General features: G+C 37.3%; 1 pseudogene; it reads left to right on the top strand.

Moving 5' to 3' along the window:
* The first annotated feature begins 2,786 nt into the window (after positions 1-2,786).
* LOC126071353 (guanylate-binding protein 1-like) lies at positions 2,787-6,192 on the top strand (annotated as a pseudogene).
* The last annotated feature ends 258 nt before the right edge of the window (positions 6,193-6,450 follow it).

Here is a 6,450-nt window from a genome sequence, read left to right as displayed (position 1 = left end):
GTAAGATCATGTCATCTGCAAATAGAAACACTTTTACTTCTTCCCTACCAATCTGGATCCCGTTTATTTCTTTATCTAGCCTCATTGCTCTGGCTAGGACTTCCAGCACAATGTTGAATAAGAATGGTGATGAAGGGCATCCTTGTCTAGTTCCCAATTTCAAGAGGAATGCTTTCAGACTCTCTGGTTTAGGATAATGTCGGCTGTTGGCTTTGTGTAAATGCCCTTTATTATGTTGAGGAATTGTCCTTCTATTCCTATTTTGCTGAGAATTTTTATCATGAGTGGGTGTTAAACTTTGTCAAATGCCTTTTCTGCATCAATCGATAAGATCATTTGGTTCTTGCCTTTTGTTTTATTTATATGATGGATTACGTTAATTGTTTTTCTAATGTTGAACCATCCCTGCATACCTGGTATGAATTCCACTTGGTCATGGTGAATTATTTTTTTGATATGTTGTTGAATTCTGTTGGCTAGAATTTCACTGAGAATTTTTGCCTCTAAGTTCATGAGGGATATAGGTCTGTAATTTTCTTTTTTGTGGTGTTTTTACCTGGTTTTGGTATCAGGGATATGCTAGCTTCATAGAATGAGTTTGGAAGTATTCTGTCCTTTTCTATGCTCTAAAACACCGTTAGTAGTAGTGGTGGTAACTCTTCTCTGAAAGTTTGGTAGATCTCTGCTGTGAAGCCATCTGGGCCAGGGCTTTTTCTTTGTTGGAAGTTTTTTGATTACCTTTTCAATCTCTTTTTTTGTTATGGGTTTATTAAGTTGTTCTACCTCTGTTCATGTTAGTTTAGGTAGGAAGTGTGTTTCTAGAAATTCATCTATTTCTTCTAGGTTTTCAAATTTGTTACAGTACAATTTTTGTAGTAATCTGATACTACTCTTTTAATTTCAGTTGGGTCTGTTGTAATATCACCCATCACATTTCTTATTCGGTATATTTGCTTCCTCTCCTGTTTTTCTTTGGTCAGTTTGGCCAATGGTTTATCAATTTTGTTAATTTTTTCAGAGACACAGCTTTTGATCTTGTTAACTCTTTCAATTGTTTTTCTGTGTTCTATTTCATTTAATTCTGCTCTATTGTTTATTATTTGCTCTTTTCTGGTGACTGAGAGTTTCTTTTGTTGCTCTCTTTCTATTTGTTTAAGTTGTAGGGATAATTCTTTGATTTTGGCCCTTTTTTCTTTTTGTATGTGTGCATTTATTGGTATAAATTGACCTCTGAGCACTGCTTTTGGTGTGTCCCAAAGGTTCTGATAGGAAGTGTTTTCCTTCTCATTGGATTCTCTGAATTACTTTATTCCATCCTTCATGTCTTCTATAACCCAGTCATTTTTGAGCCGGGTATTGTTTAGTTTCCAAGTGTTTGATTTCTTTTCCCTGGTTTTTCTGTTACTGATTTCTACTTTTATGGCCTTATGGTTAGTGAAGATGCTTTGCAATATGTCAGTGTTTTGGATTCTGCTTAGGCTTGCTTTATGACCTAATATGTGGTCTCTTCTAGAGAATGTTCCATGTGCACTAGAAAAGAAAGTATACTCAGCTGCTGTTGAGTGGAGTGTTCTGTATATGTCTATGAAGTCAAGTTGGTTGATTGTGGCATTTGGATCTTCTGTGTCTTTATTGAGCTTCTTTCTGGATGCTCTTTCTTTCACCAAAAGAGGTATGTTGAGGTCTCCTACTATAATTGTGGAGCAGTCTCTCTCACTTTTCAATGCTGTGAGAGTTTGTTGTATCTTGCAGCCCTGTTATTGGGTGCATAAATATTTAATATGGTTATATCTTCTTGGTGTATTGTCCCTTTAATCATTATATAGTGTCCTTCCTTATCCTTTCTGATCGATTTAACTTTAAAGTCTATTTTGTCAGAAATTAATATTGCCACTCCTGCTCTTTTTTTATTGTTGTTTTCTTGATACTTTTTTTGCCATTGTTTGAGATTTAGTTTGTGTCTCTAGGTGTAATGTGTGTCTCTTGTAGGCAGCATATAGACGATTCGTGTTTTTTTATCCATTCTGCCACTCTCTGTCTCTTTATTGGTGCATTTAGTCCATTTACATTCAGTGTAATCATGGATGGGTATGAGTTTAGTGTTGTCATTTTGATGTCTTTTTTTGTGTTTTTGACAGTTTCTTTTTGCCACTTAATGTTTTGTGCTGAGTAGTTTATCTTTATATATTGTCTTTTCCTCTTGTTTGTTGTTGATTTTGTTTCTGCTGAGTCTCTTTTTCTTTTTTTTATTTTGATGAGTAGGATTATTAGTCTCCTTTGTGGCTAGCTTAATATTTACTTCTATTTTTGTAAGTTTAAACCTAATTTTTACCTTTTTATATTGCCTTGTCTTCCTCTTCATATGAAAGATCTTTGACTTCATTTCTTATGAAGGACTCCTTTAATTGGAATAACATCATTTTATCCCGCAAGTATTGATGGAAAGCTTACCATGGGCAAGGGTACAGATAATCGATGACAAAGATGTAAAAGTGAGAGAAACAGTTTCTGTCATAATGGTACTTGGAAGTAAATGGATGCAAACATTAGATACACATAGGTGTACTTTATATAGAACAGTGATGCTCAACCTTTGTTGTGCAATGTATCATATGTGGGTCTTGCTGAAGGGCAACTTCTGATCAGTAGGTCTGAGGCAGGACCTGACAATCTGCATTTCTGGCAAGCTTCCAGGAAATGCTAATGGCATTTACCTTGTGGTGGAAAAAGCTGAAAATAGACATACCAGAATTGCACAGAATAGAGGTGTCATCACACCACTCACAATGAATATAACCAGTTGTTCTCCATTTGAAGGTCTGAAGAGTCTGGTGCTGACCTACATCAATGCCATCAGCAGTGGGGATTTGCCCTGCATGGAAAATGCAGTACTTGCCTTGGCCCAGATAGAGAACTCAGCCACAGTGCAAAAGACCATTGCCTTCTATGACCAACAGATGAGCCAAAAGGTGCAGCTGCCCACAGAAACCCTGCAGGAGCTGCTGGATCTGCACAGGGCCAGTGAGAGAGAGGCCATTGGAGTCTTCATCAAGAACTCATCAAAGACATAAAGCATTTATCTCAAAAGGAATTAGTGGTAATTTCCTCTCTAGTTTATATGAATTAGAGTCTTGCAAGGGAAAATACTACTTGGAAATAAAACGGGGATTTGTTTTTCAGAGTAGCAATTATTAGTAGACTTTAAAATGATGACAGCCACCAATTTATAATCAGAAGAACCAATTTTAGTATTATGGACTCAAAGTTTTGAAACATTTTTTTTTCTTTCATGAATCAGCTAACAGTCTTCCCTTTAATTAAGTTCATATAACTGGTAATCAGATCTTCTAAACAGATTACATGCCCACGATTACCTTACTGACTTTATTTCATACTAACCAAAAGCAAGAAATGTTTGGTCTTAGTTATCTTGAGCAGGCTTACATTGCTACACCCTTATTCCATATATGACAATCATTGGTCTAATTTGAAAAGCGGAAGTTTACTAGTAAAATTGCAGTATAATCTAGTAATCTCTGGTCTGACCATCACCTCCAAGGACAAATGGGCCTAGAAAGTCCAAGTCAGGAGAAAGTATGTATTTCTGGTAAGGTATTGATAAGTTTCTAGGGTTCATAGACTATTTTGAAAAGCATTTCTAGAAATTCCAAGGTCTTGCTAATATTTTTTTCCTGTTGTTCTCCCTACTTCCTATTCTTACATTAAAGGCCCAGCTAGGGAAAAAATGGGATGACTTTTGTAAACAGAATCTTCAAGCATCATCAGATCATTGCTCAGCTTTACTTCAGGATATTTTTAGTCCTCTAGAAGTGAAGCAGAGGGTTTATTCTAAACCAGGGGGTATCGTCTCTTCATTCATAAGTCACAAGAACTGAAGAAAAAGTACCTGCAGGAACCCAGGAAGGGAATACAGGTAACCAAGATTAACTGTCAATTCTGGGAAGCTGCTGAGGTGCCTCTTTGAAACACCAATGTAATCAAGGGTAATTGCACACCAGTTGGCATAAAGTTGACTCTTACTCATGGTGACTCCATGGGTGTAAGAGAAGAACTGTGCTACATAACGTTTTTAGTGACTTATTTTTCAGAAACAGATTACCAGTCTTTTCTTTCGAGGTTCCTCTGGGTGGAACCCAAACCACTTACTTTTTGGTTAGCAACCAAGTGTGTTAAACGTTTGTACCACTCAGAGACTCTTAATTGCACACAAATGTGCCCTATTGTCTGCATATCATTTACTCTTTCCTTCAATAAACATGTACAGGGAGCCTGTTATACTAGATAAGTCCTAGGTGCTCATCAAAGAGAGTGCAACTAACACTGCCAGGATAGCCCACTATTACAACTAATCACTGATGATGCAAAGGAAAAAACTCCAATGATTATCATTTAAGCAAATATGGTAACTTGTCAATTTAGCCTTTAAACTGGATTTAAGGACACCAGGATCCAAGAGTTCAAACAATGTCATCAACTCTTTCTGTCCCTTGTTCCCTCAGACCCACCACTTCTCACCCAGCCTTCTGCCTCTATCTCCATCCCTATGATCTACTTTCTTCACGATAGCTTCATTATCCAGCAATCTTGCTCCATATATAACCACAGCATCAACAACTCCAAACTCAAAGCCCTCAGTGTAAAAAGGACCAAGACTCTCTGTCTCTCAGTAGCTGTATCAGTCACCTATGAAGGACTCTGCTTAGTGACGCACTCTGATTGGCCAGCCTGGGAGCATGTGCCCACTTGTGACAGTGAACCTTGACTGCTAGTCCCATCAGATTCAAAAAGAATAGTCCCTAGAGGAAAATATGGTGAACTGACAACTCGGGAACAAATGCTTACAGCCATTTCCTACTGCTAACTCTGTGTTCCCTGAGTCCTAACGCTGAAGAGATTCTGCAGAAATACTTGATGTCCAAGGAGTCTGTGGCTGATGAAATTCTACAGACAGACCTGATTCTCACAGAAAAAAAAAAAAGGAAACTGAAGATGAGGAGCGAGTCAAGAAACTAGACAGACAAATGCTCCTAAAAGTTTAAATAATTTGGGTGGATAAACCTGTGATCTTCAAACTAGAGCAAGAACAGCAAAGATGTGTTTGAGCTGAGGTAGTCATTTCTGAGTGGGACATAATACAATCAGCAGCCTTATGGTTGCTTGGGGGTAAAAAAATGGTCAGAGAGAATTTCATCTATGAAGTAACAACAGTAACAAGTAAGTGTGGAAGAAAAAAAGGAGGTAACACTATAAACCTACTGGAAATTTCTTCCTTTTCCTCCTAGTGGAATGTGTGAAAGCTGAATCTACACAGGCTGCACTAAAAATGTTGGAGGAAATGCACACAAAACGTCAGCAGATAATGAAACAGAAAGAAAGAAAAGAGTCATCAGGAACGCGTGAAACAATTGACTGAGAAGGTGTAGAGGGATAGGACTCAATTGTTGGCACAAGAGGGCATCCTAGCTCTCAAACTTCAGGTATTTAATTGTCTCATTTCAGTTTTGTCTTCCACTGCTCCAAATTAAAAAACAGCATGGAGGTTATAGCTTTAGGTCAAAAATAAGAACTTTACCAGCTGCTCATTATTACCTTACTGCTTCTATCTGTGCCCATTTCTTGTCTTTTACATGAAGATTTAGATGGAATTTTTCATCATTAAATCACTCGATAAACAGTAGCTATTAATTGCCAGGCTCTACACAAACAGCTTTCCATATATTACATATTGGAATCCTCGTCTTATGGCACAGGAACTATTATATTCTCTTTTTTTAAATGAGAAAACTGTAATTTCATGACAGATACATTATTTCTCTGGGTTATACCTCCTTGAAAAATATCCAGCTTACCTTTCTTACTGAGGGGAGTTCACAATGATTTTGTTTCTGCCATACCTTGTAGGACTCTCTGTAAGCACTCTAATGAGTAGGAAGATTCCCTAACCATCCACCCACTTAACCACACTGCTTAAGTGCCCAGTCTGCCAGTACATTCCTGTTCTTTAGTCATACTATGAATCCATGTTGAGCATAAATGTTGGCCCAGAAATGCAGTATTGGCTACTACAGACCTGATCTTAACTTTTTTCTCTACTTCCAGCAAAATTCTGGAGTCTTGAACTGAATTCCATGATCAGACATTACCCCTGATTCTCAGCATCATATAGAAGCCTTCCTGTTAGATTTCAAACATTCTACTAGTACATATATATGAAAATCCATACAGGTGAGAGGTGAAGCAAAAAAAAAAAAAAAAGTGTGTGGGTGTGGGGACACAATTTTCACAGAATAGTTGTGTTCAATGTAAAACAACAATATTTTAGGTACTATAAAAAATAACAATTCTGAAACTACAGAAAAATGCTCAAGAGAAATTAATAGCAAGGATAGAAGACTCAGAGAGTGATATGATAAAAGTGAAGAGAGGAAA

The sequence above is a fragment of the Elephas maximus genome, chromosome 3, assembly GCF_024166365.1.
Source record: "Elephas maximus indicus isolate mEleMax1 chromosome 3, mEleMax1 primary haplotype, whole genome shotgun sequence".
Classification (NCBI taxonomy): domain Eukaryota; kingdom Metazoa; phylum Chordata; class Mammalia; order Proboscidea; family Elephantidae; genus Elephas; species Elephas maximus.
Note: the sequence above shows the minus strand (reverse complement) of the source record. Positions and strands in the feature narration are given on the sequence as shown.